Source organism: Adiantum capillus-veneris, chromosome 12, assembly GCF_014529385.1.
Source record: "Adiantum capillus-veneris isolate H3 chromosome 12, ASM1452938v2, whole genome shotgun sequence".
In the NCBI taxonomy this organism is placed as follows: Eukaryota; Viridiplantae; Streptophyta; class Polypodiopsida; order Polypodiales; family Pteridaceae; genus Adiantum; species Adiantum capillus-veneris.
Genome location: NC_140942.1, coordinates 27693956 through 27710712, shown reverse-complemented (window position 1 = coordinate 27710712; position 16757 = coordinate 27693956).

Genomic DNA, 16757 nt, shown 5'->3' with positions numbered 1-16757 from the left:
CTCCAAAATATGTATATCTCTCTACTTCCTTACGATCCATTGGAGAGTACTTTCGGCCATACTTGTCTATTATGACCACCTGAATACTTCTCCCCTCCGTGTTAGTGTAAACATACAAGTTTTTTTGGTCTGTCAATTCCTTGATACGGGGCTCGTCACTCTGTAATAGAGTGTTTGTTCTCCATTATTGAACTTATAAAGCTTCACATATGTGTTGTGTGTATTAAGGCGCTCTATCTTATTGGTGCGTCTGAGTACCACATTTTGTTTCTCCATTTTGGGTGGTTCATCGGCCAGCTCATTATCTACTTTGTCCTTGGTGCCAGTCATTCCCCATTTATCCACAATAAAAGGGTTATGAACCACCAGGTAAATTATTCCCTCTCAATCGAAATATCTATCCCCGTTATAATCAACATCTACAAGGTCTCTGAACTTGCTCGGCTTATTTTCCTACTCAACACAGTAGCGGTCCATTCCATCCTTATAGATTTTGGCCTTAAGCACATTTTCAATTTGAAACTTCAAATACAACAATTTTACATCAGATGCAGGATGAGAAGGACTTGCCACCATAGAAGTTGTTCCCTTAGGGTTTGACATGTTAGAATCTTCAGTCATGAGGCTGTATGATCTTTCTGATGAAGTGGCAGAGAAACTCTCCTCTAAAATGGGTTCTAAAGGCGGCAATGGTCTCTGATTCACACTTTCCTCTGTCGAGTGATTGCTCCCTTGGTCAAAGATGCTAGGATTCCTATCCTGGTACAATCTTCCTGATTGCAAATTCATGAAGAATTGGTAATACAAAATCCAAACCGAGTTACCTCATTAACTAGGTTGAATCCCCCGTTTGATCTTGCTTGCTGGGTAGTATCCTCTGGTACCTGCACCTTGTCAAAAATTTGCTTGATAGCTGTGAGCTTACAACCTTGTTGCTTAGTTCTTTCTTTTAATCGACAAAATTTAGCTAGGTCTTTCAATAGCACACAATTCCTCACACAACCTCAACAATTTAGGTCCAATTTCATATTTGAAAGAACCACCAGGATATTGTGGACTAACTCTTTGTGTGGTAATTCTATTTCTGTTCTGACTCAGAGGTACATGGATCACGATCCATGTTGGGAAGCCAAATGAACTTTTGTTGCTACCATCAGGTTCAGCATGATTAAGAGGTCTTATGGTATCAAAATTTTTAGAAATGAACCTCTAGATTGGAGGCTAGGTTGATTGTGTCACTTTGCCTGAGCTCCTATCAGTTCTGGGCTTTTGGGATGGTTTTTTGCATCCAAATTCAACTCTGGAAGGACCACTAGACTCTCTGTGATGCCCATAGCTATGGTGCCAGTTTGGTGTCAAAATGTGTCAGGGGAACATGGATTGCGATCCATGTTCCTTAGCGTCAGTATGGACTGAAACTTGGCCGACAGCTAGTCCTTGGCCTAGTGATTCTGGCTACGTGGTTTTTTAATGCTTTAAAGCTTTTTAGGTCAGCCAAAAATAAGTTTTAGGGTTTGTTTCAGTGGTTTCCCCCTTGATCTGATGTTTGCCCCCTTTTGCCCTCTTTTTGAACTTTTTTGATATGGGTCCTTTGGCAGAAAGTGCTTCAATTGTTATCACTTTTCTGCTTGCCCATTATCAGCTCAAAATTCCAAAAAGGTACATGGATCGCGATCCACGTTTGGAAAGATTTTAGACTGATACTTTGTAAGCTGGTCACACAAGGTATGGTGATGCTATTCTCCATTTTTTTTTGGATTTGATCAATTTTTTCCAAGTGAAAAGCAAGATTTTGTGTCTGTTTTGCGGTTTTTTGCAAAAAACTCTTTTTTTTTGGTATTTTGATCAGATTTTTTCACTTTTTGTCTATGGCTCCTTTTGTAAAAGTTGTTCAACTAATAATTATGAGTAGACTGGTCAAATCTTACGATTAGCTGTCTACCTCGAACATGGATTGCGATTCATGTTGGGAAGCATCTGGACATGAAATTTGGTTTTGTTGGTTCCCTGCTTCTAATTGATCCCAATTCTCATCCCTTTTTGAATTTGGACAAGTAAAAGTTCAGTTTTTCCCACTTTTTCCAAATTTCCAAGGTTTTGCTCTGCTCATCCCAATCTTTTGATTTTAGTGATCTTCTAGCACTCTACTTCTGACCAAACTCAAGGTTCTGATGCCTGAGAGCCTGTTCTAAGCAACGAAAACATTTTTAGCACATTTTGCCAAAAAGGTACATGAATTGCGATCCATGTTGGACAGGCAAAATGGAAGTTTTCTGCACAGTCTCTTCCAACAAGTGTTTTTATCCCCTTTTTGAAGGTTTTGCTAGGTTTGGTTCAGTTTTGAAGCTCTGACCGTCACTTCTTCAACTTTTCAGAGTTATGGTCTTCAACACCAAAATAAGGTTTTTGGATAGTTTTTTTCTCGATCCTTTTGGCCCCAAATGATGGTGTAATTTGTTTCCTAACCCACTCCTATAAACTGAAATGAATATTCAAACATAAATGAACTTAACAGTATAAAAGTAACAACTAAGTGTGTGGTGGAACTGTCCTTTCCAAGCATGGAAAAATCAAAGACGAAATACTATCTTGTACTTCACTCATAGATTTCTTTGCTCTTAAGGAGTAGCACTGGCTAGTCTCGGACTCCAGTCTCTACCAAGCACTAAACCTACGTCTAGCTGCTTCACTATCTATGTGTAAGCGGAATGGGTGTCAAAAGGTTTGAAGGGAGATTTTTTGTACACTAAATCACTCACCACCTAAGGATCGGTTTCCCCGACAGTGGTGCCAATGTTAGCGGGTCGCCGCGATGGACGTCTGCAGCATAGCTCTTTTGTACTAACATAATGTCAATATGCAAGGAAGCGACTCGAGATGGGGCACATAGATTTAATGAGAGTGTCAATCTCGCCAAAGTGAACTAAGAGGGCTACTCAATCTACTACAAAAGCAAATCGATCACTTCCTAGTCAGACAATCAATATGTGTTCAATTACTCAATCTACTACAAAAGCAAATCGAAGAAATGCAATGTGCTATTCAGAAATGAATTCTGATTACTAGTCCAAGAGAAAAGAGGATTACAATTTGTAGCAGTAAGAGGCTCCCATAGTGCACGTTTTCAAATCTTCCAAGCTAATGATCTCTTTAGTTCAAACTAAGGGTTTTGACTTAAAAGTTAAGGGAGCTTTCCCACGGCTATCCGGCCTCTTACAAGGGTGTAGACTCAGAGAGGTAGAGAGGGTATTATCTAATTACATCACAATTACAACTCATCATAGGCTGAATTACATGGCTTTCTTCAAAAAATTGAGTGAGATTTTGTTTACAGGGTTTGCTATGCATACGTCTATATCCACCAAACACCGTCAACCTTTAATTTTTAATGATAGTATTTCTTACTTTTTTTAATGGTGGGGACCTACTCCAACTCTAGGAAAGATGAAATTAAAATGACGAGTAGTGAAGATTTGAGGGAATCTTCCTCCCTGCTTACTTTGCAGCTTGTGCCCTCATGCCTCCCCCTTTGCTAACAACATGTGCAAGAAATAGCTCATTCACCTCACTACATGAGCCCACACCCTACCTCGTGTCCTTTGCAAAACAATGCCTAACTAGCAAGCTTGTGTGTACACAACCCCTAACCAATGACCTGTCGTCCCATCGCCTCTCCCATACACTCACCACCACCTTTGCGTTCACCATCGTCCTACGTCAGGACCGCGCATGCACCAGAGAGAGAGAGAGAGAGAGAGAGAGAGAGAGAGAGAGAGAGAGAGAGAGAGAGAGAGAGAGAGAGAGAGAGAGAGAGAGAGAGAGAGAGAGAGAGAGAGAGAGAGAGAGAGATTTTATTATTGTCCTCGGAGGTCAAATATGACCTATGGGACCAAAGTTACATGTGATGTAGTATGTGTATGGCTGATGAGTGACTCTCGATGCTACAAAATTGTGGTGATGAGAGTCGCAATGGAGAGCCCACACTGGGGCTGGGAGAGGAAATTGTGTAGGTCTAAGTCATGGCTAAAAATGTGAGAGAAGCAAGTTTGGATGTGACCAAAAGTTGAGCACTCTAGTAGTGTGTGGTACTCAAACTCTCAAACTTGCAGTGAGCATAATGTGCACAATCGATTTGACTCTTCTCCATTGCCCCAACACCCTATCTTGCATCGAAGGAAATGGGAGCTAAGCCAAATGGCTGCGATAGTGCGTATCGCCGGGATAGGCTCAAGCATGTAAGTGTGAGTACGGTTTCCTCTTTCAGCGAAGAACATGGTTTTGTAGTTGGGGGCAATATGGGTGGTGTAATGTATGAAGCATGACCCACCTTATTTATCCCAAGTCGTAATACATTGGCGTTGTAGAAAAGCTTCATTCACTTGGGAGTCAATTGAAGCATCATGTAGCAAGTGTAATGCATCCCATCTCCCAAACCTCTTCTTTATGTCTTGCATCCATCCCGTGCTCAAGATCTTGCTTTTATGCGTCTTTTGAACTTTTTTGCTTGCTTTCCATGCAATTGTAGGAAGTCGATGTGACGGGTTTCGACGCATCTTTATCATGTACTCCACAACCCTTTTCATGCCCATAACCTCAATTAGAAGAGATCCCGACTCAAGAAGTAGGAGCATATATGGTGTTTGTGTCTTAACTTGGAGAAAGTTTGTAAGTAAACGCTTTTGAAAATTTTTAAACTCTTTCCAAGTGGACTTAAAGATGCTCTCGCCCCACACTTCAACTTCATAAACAAGAATCGGTGTCACCAATGTGTTAAAAAGATACTTGAGAACCCAACACTTGATGTTTCCTGCATTACACATGTTCTCAAATGCATAATATGCTCTCTTTCCTGCTTGCAAATGACGCATAGCACATTCATGCCACTTGTGATTGGATGGAACCTCAAGGCCAAGGTACTTAAAGCTCTCAACAACTTCAAGTGTCTCATTCTTGTACACAATGCATGGCTTTTACTTATGGTTGGTTTTCACAAGCATAACCTTTGTTTTGGATTCATTCACAATCAGCCCACTATGCAAGCAAAAGTTCTCACGAACAACCATAAGCTTTTGTGCATCTTCTAAAGTGTGTGCTAGAAGCACTACATCATCTGCATACAACAAAAGCATGATTCCCGCACTGCAAATAGTGACCTCTTCAATGCCTTCTTCTTGCATAAAGTGAAGTACCATTTGTTCCAATTGATCCATGCATAGACCAAAGAGAGTTGGTGACAATGGGCATCTTTTTTTAACTCCAATAGTGCTTACAAAAATTTCTAAAATTTTTCTTCCCATGCGCAATTGACACATCACCTTCTCATAGGTTCGAGAAACTACAAGCATAAACTCACTTGGCACTTGGAGTTCTTCCATCCTTCTCCACAAATTGTTTCGTCGAATCATATCAAAGGCTTTTTTAAAGTCCACAAAACAACAATACAATCCCTTGCTTTTCAACTGACTTTCCTCCATGAGAACACAAAGAGTGACAAGATGATCAATGGTGCTATGGCATCAACAAAAACCCGCTTGTCCTTTTGCACCTTTGTCGTTCTCTTCAGCCCAATCACTCAATTTCATCTCCATTATGTATCCAAACAACTTTGTCATAAGTGGCCCAATCATTAGAGTCCAGTAGTTGTTTACATTCTTACATCCCCTCCTTTATGCAAAGGCTTAACCCAATTAGTACTCCAATCATAAGGCATACCATGTTGAAGTGTAAGGTTGAACATATCACACATCCACTCATGGGTAAAATCTTTTGTCCATTTGATCATCTCTGGCTTGATACCTTGAAGATCTCCTACTTTGCGAATGGCCAACTTTTCAAGCCCACTGCATACATCCTCAATAGTAAAAAACATGAGAGTGAACCATAAAATTCTATTTTTTAGCATTTGCTTGCTCATATGATTGCCTACAATGTGTGTACATATCCACAAGACTCGAGTTACGAAAATTCTCAACCCGCTTGCCCCTCAAGTTTCTCCAAAATCTTCCACATGCATGTGCCTTTTTTTGGACATAAAAAAGTTGTTGCTTTACTTCCCATCTTCTTCTTTTCTTTTGAATCAATGCCTTGTATGTATGCAAATGGCTTTGATAGTTGTCTTTGTCCATAGTTGCATCAAGCTTTATCAAGGACTTTCGAATATCTTGACATTCTTTATCAAACTAGCTTTTATGTGATCTATCTTTGTTGATACCATGAAGATGCTTTATGGCAAAGCATTCTTTGGCACAATAATAAATAACTTTCTTGAAAGCTTACCATTTGGTTTCCAACGGTGCATCATATTGAAGCTTTGTCATCCATAACTTTTGCTCAACCATTTCATTGTACATTGGTGCGCGTTTGAAATCCATACATAGTGATAGTTTCTCTTTCCTTTGGCTAAGATTATCATGCTTAGTTGCTTCTCCACATGAAAGGTCAATACATAAGGTCTGATGATCGGATTCTAGGGTCCATTGGCCAAACATAAAACTCTTTATGCGATACATCATGGCTTTGGAGAGTAGCATATAGTCAATCACACTGTCCCCATTATGTCTCCTACATGTAAATTTATTGGTTCCAGTCCACAAAGATACACCATTGGCAATGAGCATACCCGTGCTATTACACATGTGTAAAAGTAACTTTCCATAGTGATTCGGCTCTTTCTCATCCATTGAAGTACGATTATACAAGTGAACTTCCTCCAACTCCCTTGAAATGTATGGCATATCAAATTGTTGAGTATCATGTTGCAATGTTTTTGTGCGAGCATTCATATCCCCAAATACAATAACATCACCTTCGCCGTTGAAATAAGCAATGTCCTCTTCTAAATAAAAAAATGGATGATCTATATCCATGCCAGCATAAAAGGGAGAATCATGATGAGGAATGTAGCAACCGGTTACAAAAATGGGTGCTCTTTTTGGTGTCATAATTTTCAACCAGACATAACGTTTGTACTTGTCATCTTTTACAATTGATACAAAATCTTTCAATCCTTTCTTAACCATACATGCTACCCCTCTTTGCCCTCTTCGTTGCTTGAGATTCTTTGACCACATCAATGAATGTACATAGTAATCCTCCAAGCCGTTAATCCTTTGTGTATCATGCTCCCAAGTTTCAACAAGAAGTACAACATCGGCTTTGCTTGTTAGTTCATCAATGCCAACCTTCGTATTCCATGGGTATCCATTAGAATTCCAAAAGCATATTTTCAATTGTAACTCGGTCTCATAGGTCACGCATCCCTATTGCTCGAGAGACTTGCCTCTTCCTTGGACACTTTTCTTCGTGAGAGATCTCCTTGTTTTTCTTATTCTTTTCCTCATATGCCTTGCGATGCATATTTTGTTGCTTAATAGTGCGATCTTCACATACAAAACATTTTGTATCCCTCAAATAAATCCAACTATTATCAAGGATAATCTTTCATTTGGTCTCATCCGGCATGGTGCATACAATTGGCCGTTCTCTCGAGCGAGGAGCTCCTTGCTTCCCCACTCTATGTGCTCCATAGACCATCACTCCGGATATGCCAAAGTGGGTTTTGAAGAAATCTTTGATAACAATGGCAAGAGAAGGAGGTGCCTCTAACTTCTCTTTGGGAATTCCAAGAATAACAATGTTCTTGGAATGTCGCTCCCGTTCCTTCAACTCCTCCACATCCACATTCTCGACATTCTTTGTTTGAACCATAGCTTGCATGAGTGAGGAATTAAAAACCACATTGCTACCACATACATCAACCCAAGACTTGTTTGTGCATACATTTTTCATGTAGCATACATCCCGGCTCATGGTGTCAAATTTCTCCTCTTTCAATACATGGTCATGCTCTACTTTGCTCATCTGCTCCTTCAAAGCATTCGAGTCCACAAGAAAGCATTTACATTCCTTGACTTCTCTTCAAGTTGCATCAAATGTGTTGTTTGTATCTCAAGTGTCCTTTGGAGATTCTCATTCTCAACCACAAGTACCCTTAGTGTGCCATTCTTCATTGCAAGTGCTCGTAAGTCTTTGCCTTGTTTGTATACGATCTCTTGCAACGATATGAAGTATGCCATGATCATGGTTTTGGATGTCGTTGGTTGGGTGGTTGTGTTGTTATCTCCACACTTAGGAGATTTTGGATCATTTTCCACAATGATTGTGGACCTTGTTGAAGAAGAAGGACCCTTGCGAGTGCCGGAAGACAATGTAGTAAAATAAGAGATGAGAGTCAATTTTCTTGAACCTGTTCACTTCAGATATGCTGCTACAAAAGCACCTTCCATAACTCTGAAAATTTCCATCTTTAGAGCAATGCATATAGGGATTTGTGCTCTTTGATTGAGGATATAGATCACCCAAATCGGAGCTCGGATGAAGAAGCTTGATCAAAAGAGTGAATTCTTGTCTACTAGGTAAAAAACAACTGCGTTTTTTGTTGAAGGTGTGTGTGTGTGTGTGTGTGTGTGTGTGTGTGTGTGTGTGTGTGTGTGTGTGTGTGTGAGAGAGAGAGAGAGAGAGAGAGAGAGAGAGAGAGAGAGAGAGAGAGAGAATTTTCATTACATCCTCATTTTTTTGCATTAAAAATTTGTTGGTACACCCTAGTCCGACTCTTTGGTTTAGGGACTTATCAGAACTACACTCTTTTCATGTTACACTCATCATGTGCCTTTACTAAGGAGGGTTTCACATGGCAACATTCTAACATCGGTGGGGTGACCTCTGCAAGAAAAATGAGACCCTACAGTCATGCACTTGTTCAATCTTAATATGAACCAAATCACGGGCTCTATGTGAAATGTGAAATATCTAGGGTAGAGGAGCCACTACCTGTCAACCTAAGAAATCTTAAAACTATTTACAGCCAGATTAGAGGCATTGATGAGTGACTGGCATACACATTAGTGTGGCAATCAGGGAGGAATCATATCCTTTAGATTGGAGAAATCATACCCATTATACTGGAGGTTTTGTAGCGATCCTCAATTGACCCATATGGTTTTCCTCTAGCGCTCTTTTATTTTTACTTATTTTTACAATCTTTGTTTGCGATGTCATTTTTGTGGTGAATTCCTCCTCCACTTTCAAAATGGTGCAACACATTGCTTGCAATTCCTTACCCAGTTTTGGGGCCTCTAAACTTGATCATCTACCCTATAAACTTGGAGAAATTTTATGATGAATAGTGAGGTGAAAGCACAAAGAGAGAGAGAGAGAGAGAGAGAGAGAGAGAGAGAGAGAGAGAGAGAGAGAGAGAGAAAAGGACACCAAAAGATGTGAGTGACCTTATGGAGCAAAAGTTGCAAAGGTGTGTGACCATTATTTTATTATCTCAAATGGAATGGTACAATGAGTTAAAGTTTAGTGAGCTAGTGGGAGGTTGGATATGGGCAACAAGGAAGCCACATAGGTCAAAAACCTCCCACTTAAAGGCCAATGTGTTGCCTTTCAGTAAGCTATGGATATATATGCAAAGAGTGATACGATGACCTGCTAGTTAGTGGGTGTGGGAGACTCGACCAGGAAGGGGGAAAGGTTTTCATACCCATCAACACCCACTAAGAGGCCAATGCACCTTTAAGTAAGCTATGGGAATATAGCCAAAGTACGCAGAGTTTGTATCTCTACCCAATGTCCTTCAACACTTTGACAGTGTGAAATCGCTTGGAGAGTAGACCTTTCTTACAAAGATTTGCAATATTTTCATTTGTGGATCTTTGTAAGTTGCATGGCTTGTCACTAAGCACCTCGTGAATTAAGTGATACTTCATATTCATGTGCTTCATCTTTCAATGACACGCTAGATTTTGTGCAATTGGATAGCACTTTGACTATCATTGTGTCTTGATGGAACTTCTAATGCCTAAATCTCACTAAACAAGTAAGCCATATGGCTTCATTCTGAGCCTCTAATGCAACAACATTATCAGCTTCTCTTGTAGACTGAGGCATACAATCTTGCAAGCTATTGGAATTAGGGTTGCAAAGATGCATACACAACTTGGAGAAGATGAAGAAGCTCAAGTCATACAATCTTGAAAGCAATATCTATTAGAATTAGGGTTGCACGGATGCACACACAACTTAGAGAAAATGAATATAGCTCAAGGCACACAACAAAGAATGTATTGCTTAGTGAGCAAATAGAAAGACAAGTTAGGCTTGAAGAGTGCACGGATGCGTGCACGGTGCAGTGTGTGCATGCAAGAAGGGGAGAGGGAGAGAGTTGAACACTGCGTCTACGTGGGTGGAGTCAACCTCTAAGTGAGGAGCTCATTATTCTTGGTATATGTACAAGAATAAGGTGTTTGGTCAGTGGGCGGGCGCCCATAGCCTGGATGACCGGGCAAGGCACAGAGGCCTTTACCCCAATTAAAGGAAAATGTGCCAATAAGTGGGTCCGACTTGTTAAACTACCAGTATGTACAAGAATACACTCTCTCGATCTATGCCTACTGGCTCACTCAGTTGATCTATATGCATCCGTATCATCTCTAGGGATAGGCGAGCATGCATATCCACGCTAGAGCCTGCATGTAAATCTCGCAGACAACTCTGTATGGTTTGCAAAACACCACTATGGATCATGCTAGTGTCAGTCATCGTACAACTCACAATCCCTACTGCAAATACCCTTTGGGTGCCAACTTCAAAGATAAGTCTAAATAAGAAAAAAAATGCCCAAATTACCTAGCGATGGCAATGCTGCAAAGTTGCATAGAGAGTATCGTGGATGGCAAGTTGTAGAGTTCTCCCCTGTCATCATGAAAAGGCATGCCCTCCTCAGCGTGCATCTGACAAGCCCTACCTTTATCGATTTCATGCAAGTTGTCCGATCCGCCCTAGTGTGTGGAAGGGACCTTTCCCACGGCCTTCCCCCTATCACATCCGCCATAGCTTTGCTTCCAAGCTAGCAACTACTCCCATGGTTGACCATTTTGGTTCTTTTGCCTTGGTGTGTGGAATCCATGCTTCCCATGCCTGTCTTGAGCCCTGACCTCCTCCATCTTTGGTGAGTTCCCACCCTCGACTTCATGCCAAGAGAAAGAGAGCGAGACCACCATGCCTCCATGATTCAGGGAGAGAGATCAAGAGAGCAACCAAGAGGGGGAGAACAAGAGTCCATGTCCTACGTCCTTCCCCTCCTCCATAGCTGCCCTTCTCCCTTGAGCTCTGATACCAATATGACGAGTCTGGGAACTAACGCATACAACTCTCCACCCAGCCATGCTATATATAGGCCTTTGGCCTGCTAAATATAGCCCATTGAATGCATGAGCATCCTAGCCCTTGGCCTACTACTCAGACCTACCTTAGGCCTAATAATATATACATTGTAGTCGGGGAAGGAATCAAAGAACCAATTGTACATTTGTGGAATGCAAAAATGGGCATGAACTAGAATATTCCACAAATAGGCATGAACTAGAATACATGAGTAGAGATGTCCAAGATACATTCTTGTAAATGCCATTAGATCATTACGTACCGGTTATGAACTATTAGTGAACTACATATTTTGTAGACCAAAAAGAGCACCTCTGTCTCTAAATTGAATATGTAAACATGAAACGTTCACTTGTGGATTATATATCAGATTTTTGAAATTTACACGTCCAAATTTGATTCTATTTAATATTTTATCTTAATCAATGTGTTCCTTTTTTAATTGAGTAAGCATTTGTTACAAAATATTAAGTTTGATTTCTGTATATAGAATGCTTATAATCGTGTCTATGATAGGTTCCAGATTTTGATGTTGAAACTGATGTGTGCCTAGCTACCTTCTCATAGCATCTCACGTATGCCAATTGAGTGCATGAAACTCTTTTACAAGAGTGATCCAAATAGCTATAATAGATCAAAGAAACTATATGGTTCACATTTTGACAAAAAGAATAATGTTTTTTATGAGGATGATGACATGGATCATTTTATTCATGATTGGTACCAAGAAAGTGAAGCGTGTGATAGAGAAAGTTTTCTTAGAGCAACAATGCTTGAGAAAATCTATGAAGGCTCAAATTTGTCACGGTGAAGCATGAGTTTGCTTATTTTGAACCTTCAAAATGGTTATTCTTAGAATAATGCATCCGTTTTGGCACTATTAAAATAAATTCCTTCTCAATCGTCAATGTTATTTACATTATTTTTGAATGTTTTAATAATTAATTTGTATGTGTTGTTTGCTCAAAATGTTGCAAGCTACCATCTCAAAAACTTTTACCCTCAAACAATGTCCTTCCTACACCATGAGATGAGGTGAAAAAGATGTTGAGCAAGCTTCGATGAGAGAGAGAGAGAGAGAGAGAGAGAGAGAGAGAGAGAGAGAGAGAGAGAGAGAGAGAGAGAGAGAGAGAGAGAGAGAGAGAGGATCCACTCTCCGCTTAGATCCGACTTTAGTGACACTTTCTACAACTTTTAGGCTTTTGACACTCTTCTCAGCATTATTTCAATTTAGCATCAGCTCGGGATCGATTTTGGCACCGATTTGGTGATTTGGCTAGCGACTTTCATTCGACAATGGAAGGTGTCATCCACATATACTTTGGGGCCTTGAGTGAGAGAATTTTTGGCTCTCCTACATTGTAGCCTCGCCATCGAATACTCTCCCATGCCCATTTTGGATCGGTTTTTTTCTCTGGCGATTTTCCCGTGGCACCTCGGCTTCCCGACTTTGACTAACTTGGAGATAGATTGAGTGAGAGCGGCATCAGCTCTCCTCTAGCCCCCATCCAGAGTGGCTCGACTCTGTAGTGTCTCCTTGGTGATCCTTGCCCCCCTCAATTTGGCGATTCAACTTCAATGGTTCTCCATTTTTCTACCTTCATCGGCACACATACGGAACATACAACTCCGACGGACCATTCTAGAGTAAATTTTCCACTCAGTTTTCAGTGTACCAAATTTTTCCCAAATTCTTGCCATGATTTGTGCGCATTCGTAGTTTGCTCTTTGATGGTTTCATGGTCGATTCTGACTCCCACTTTTTGTCGGTTACATACGCTTGTGTGGCTACAGATTACAGGCAGTCACATGCTTTACAAATTTTTTGCGCATTTCTTGTGGGATGCGTTTTGAGCATGTTTGCTCACTACTTGCCTATATGGTTATGCACTTTATGCTCGATCGAGTTGTTTGTCCCAGATTGTAAAGCTATTTTATGCATGTGCGAGCATCAATTTTGATGCAATTAATCATGGTTTTCATGATTGTGTAGTGGTCAAGTAATCTCCCACTTTGTTGCCAGTCTGGCAAGGTTTATGGTTGAGATTTTGCTTGACATGTTACTCACTTTTTACGGAAGACTTTGCTAGATTTCTCCTTGGTATTCTTGCCATAGTTTGGTTTCTTGGCATCCATATAGCAGACATGTGTGATAGTTGAGAGTTGACAGTGATGAATCATGAGAGACGGAGGTCTTGTAGTTGCCCATATATGCGATGTTGGCATTGTGGTCACACGAGACGGCAACACTAGAGATCTATGTGATATGCAAATAAGATTTTTACACATGCTAGAGTGGTGGCTTCATATACCAATGATGGTACTGTCACATTTGCCTTTAGCGTCCCTCCTCCTTACATGTCTTCGAGAGGTGATGCTTCTCCCCATGATTGCTAGATGAGGTTACAGTTTTCCACGTTGCACCACATTGTGAGTGGTTCGACACATTCTCTAGTGGGAGCTTTGGTTGTGTGCACTTGGATGATGGTTCGATGTGGGACATTGTAGGTGCAGGAGATGTTTGCTTATCATTGCCCAGTGGTGCATCATATACGATACGACATGTACATTATGTTCCTCAACTGACATAGACTTTGATCTATGTGAGGCAGCTAGCAGATCGTGGGTGTCAAATACTTCTTAGAGAGCAGTTTTTCCAGATACATTTTGGATTGTTAGTGATTGCCAGGGAGCCCGTAGTGGCTCGGTATATCTTATGCATGTATGTAAGGTACGAGATGGCATAGTCTCCGTTTTGTTGCTGGCATGCATTGAGCAAGAGACAAAACGTGTCTCCTTGGTGGGTGAGCTCCATCATGATCATGAGATAGAGTATTTAGATATGCAAGACATGCCAGTGGACTTTGTAGAGACAGAGGTAGAGCGGTAGTGCTCTAGTGAGACACACAACAGGCATTGTCAAAGTCTGTGGAGACAAAGGTAGAGCGAGTATGCTCCATAGAGACACGGACATAGACTATGTACATGGAGTTCTTTGACATACTCATGCTAGAGGCTAATGAGTTGATGCCAAGACACATGCTTCCGCATATGGGTGAGAGGGATGTAGCCATCCTAGTGTCGACAATGACACATCCATGCACGATGAGTAGTCATGATGATGCATTGCATGTAGTAGGGTAGGGGAGGCTAGGACAGCCAGGTTTGCACATATTTTGTGAGCGTTTGAGTGTCTCATATATGACCTACTAGTATCGAGGCCCGACTAGCACTGGTAGTGTTAGCATTTGAAGCAGGGATTGCCATTCATAGTACGATGATTGACACTAGCATGATGGATAGTGGAGATTGGCACATGAGTATGATCATCATGGGTATGCACTACATGTCATTTCAGGTCAACACTTTGAGAACCCTAGTTTAGAGAGAGAGAGAGAGAGAGAGAGAGAGATTTAATGAGAATTTTGTGCAAGCCTAGGGACCATGTGCTAGCAATGCTGCCCTTGCCCCCATTGGGTCCCTCCCATTTGGATGGGCAACTCCAGTTTCATCCTAGTAGCAATAGAGAGAGAGAGAGAGAGAGAGAGAGAGAGAGAGAGAGAGAGAGAGAGAGAGAGAGAGAGAGAGAGAGAGTCGTGGGTGCAAAGTGAGAGTCACAACATGGAACATCTTAAGGCTAGGAATGGTGATGTCGAAGGAGGCCTAGAAATAGCTGAATATTGTCTGCATTGATTGGCCTTGCACAGAAAAGCACTACCTGCATGAGAGAGAGAGAGAGAGGTAGATAGAGAGATAGATTTTTGATTTTAGATAGATTTTATTATCATCCTTGGAGGTCAAATAGGACCTATGGGACCAAAACTACATGTGATGCAGTATGTGTGTGGATGATGAGTGATTTATGATGGTTCAAAAGTGTGGTGATGAGAGTCGCAATGGAGAGCCCACACAGTGGCTGGGAGAGGAAAGTGTGTAGGTTTAAGTCATGGCTAAAAATGTCAGGGAAGAAAGTTCTGATGTGACCAAAAGCTAAGCACTCTAGTAGTGTGTGGTACTCAGACTCTCGAACTTGCAGTGAGCAAAATGTGCACAATCGATTTGATTCTTCTCCATTGCCCCAACGCCCTGTCTCGCATTGAAGGGAGTGGGAGCTAAGCCGAATGGCTGCGATAGTATGTATCGCTATCTAGGGGACATGCTCAAGCATGTAAGGGTGAGTACGGAAGAACATGGTTTTGTAGTTGGGGGCAATATGGGTGGTGTAATGTATGAAGCGTGACCCAGCGGATTCCTCCCAAGTCGTAATACATTGGCATTGTAAAAAAGGCTCATTCACTTGGGAGTCTATTGAGGCATCATGTAGCAAGTGTAATGTATCCCATCTCCCAAACCACTTGTTTATGTCTTGCATCCATCCCGTTCTCAAGGTTTTGCTTTTACGCGTCTTTTGAACTTTTTTGCTTGCTTCCCATGCAATTGTAGGAAGTAGATGTGATGGGTTTTGACGCATCTTTATCATGTACTCCACAACCCTTTCCATGCCCATAACCTCAATTGGAAGAGATCGTAACTCAAGAAGTAGGAGCATATATGGTGTTTGTGTCTTAACTTGGAGAAAGTTTGTGAGTAAACGCTTTTGGAAATTTTTAAACTCTTTCCAAGTAGACTATAAGATGCTCTCGCCCCACACTTCAACTTCATAAAGAAGAACCGGTGTCACCAATGTGTTAAAAAGATACTTGAGAACCCAACACTTGATGTTTCTTGCATTACACATTGCTCTCGCCCCACACTTTAACTTCATAAAGAAGAACCAGTGTCACCAATGTGTCAAAAAGATACTTGAGAACCCAACACTTGATGTTTCCGGCTTCCAAACGACGCATAGCTTGGTCGTAATCTCAAGACCAAGTTAATTAAAGCTCTCAACAACTTCAAGTGTCTCATTGTTGTACACAATGCATGGCTTCTCCTTATGGTTGGTTCCACAAACATAACCTTTGTTTTGGATTCAATACAATTAGCCCACTATGCAAGTAAAAGTTCTCAAGGACAACCATAAGCTTTTGTGCATCCTCTAAACTGTGTGTTAGAAGCACTACATCATCCGCATACAACAAAAGCATGATTATCGCATTGCAAACAGTGACCTCTTCAATGTCTTGTCCTTGCATAAAGTCAAGTACCATTTGTTCCAATTGATCGATTCATAGACCAAAGAGGGTTGGTGACAACATACATCCTTGTTTTACCCCAATAGTGCTTGCAATTTTTTTTGAAATTCCTCTTTCATGCGCAATTGACACATCACCTTCTCATAGATTTAAGAAACCACAAAATATATAAAGAACTCTCTCTCTACCCCCTCCCTCTTGCTCTCTCTTGCTATCTCCCTCTACCCCCCTCTCTCTAAGAGAGAGAGAGAGAGAGAGAGAGAGAGAGAGAGAGAGAAAGAAAGCGAGAGGGCAAGAGGGGTTAGAGAAAGAGAGAGAGAAATAATTTATATATATATATATATATATATATATATATATAGAGAGAGAGAGAGAGAGAGAGAGAGAGAGAGAAAG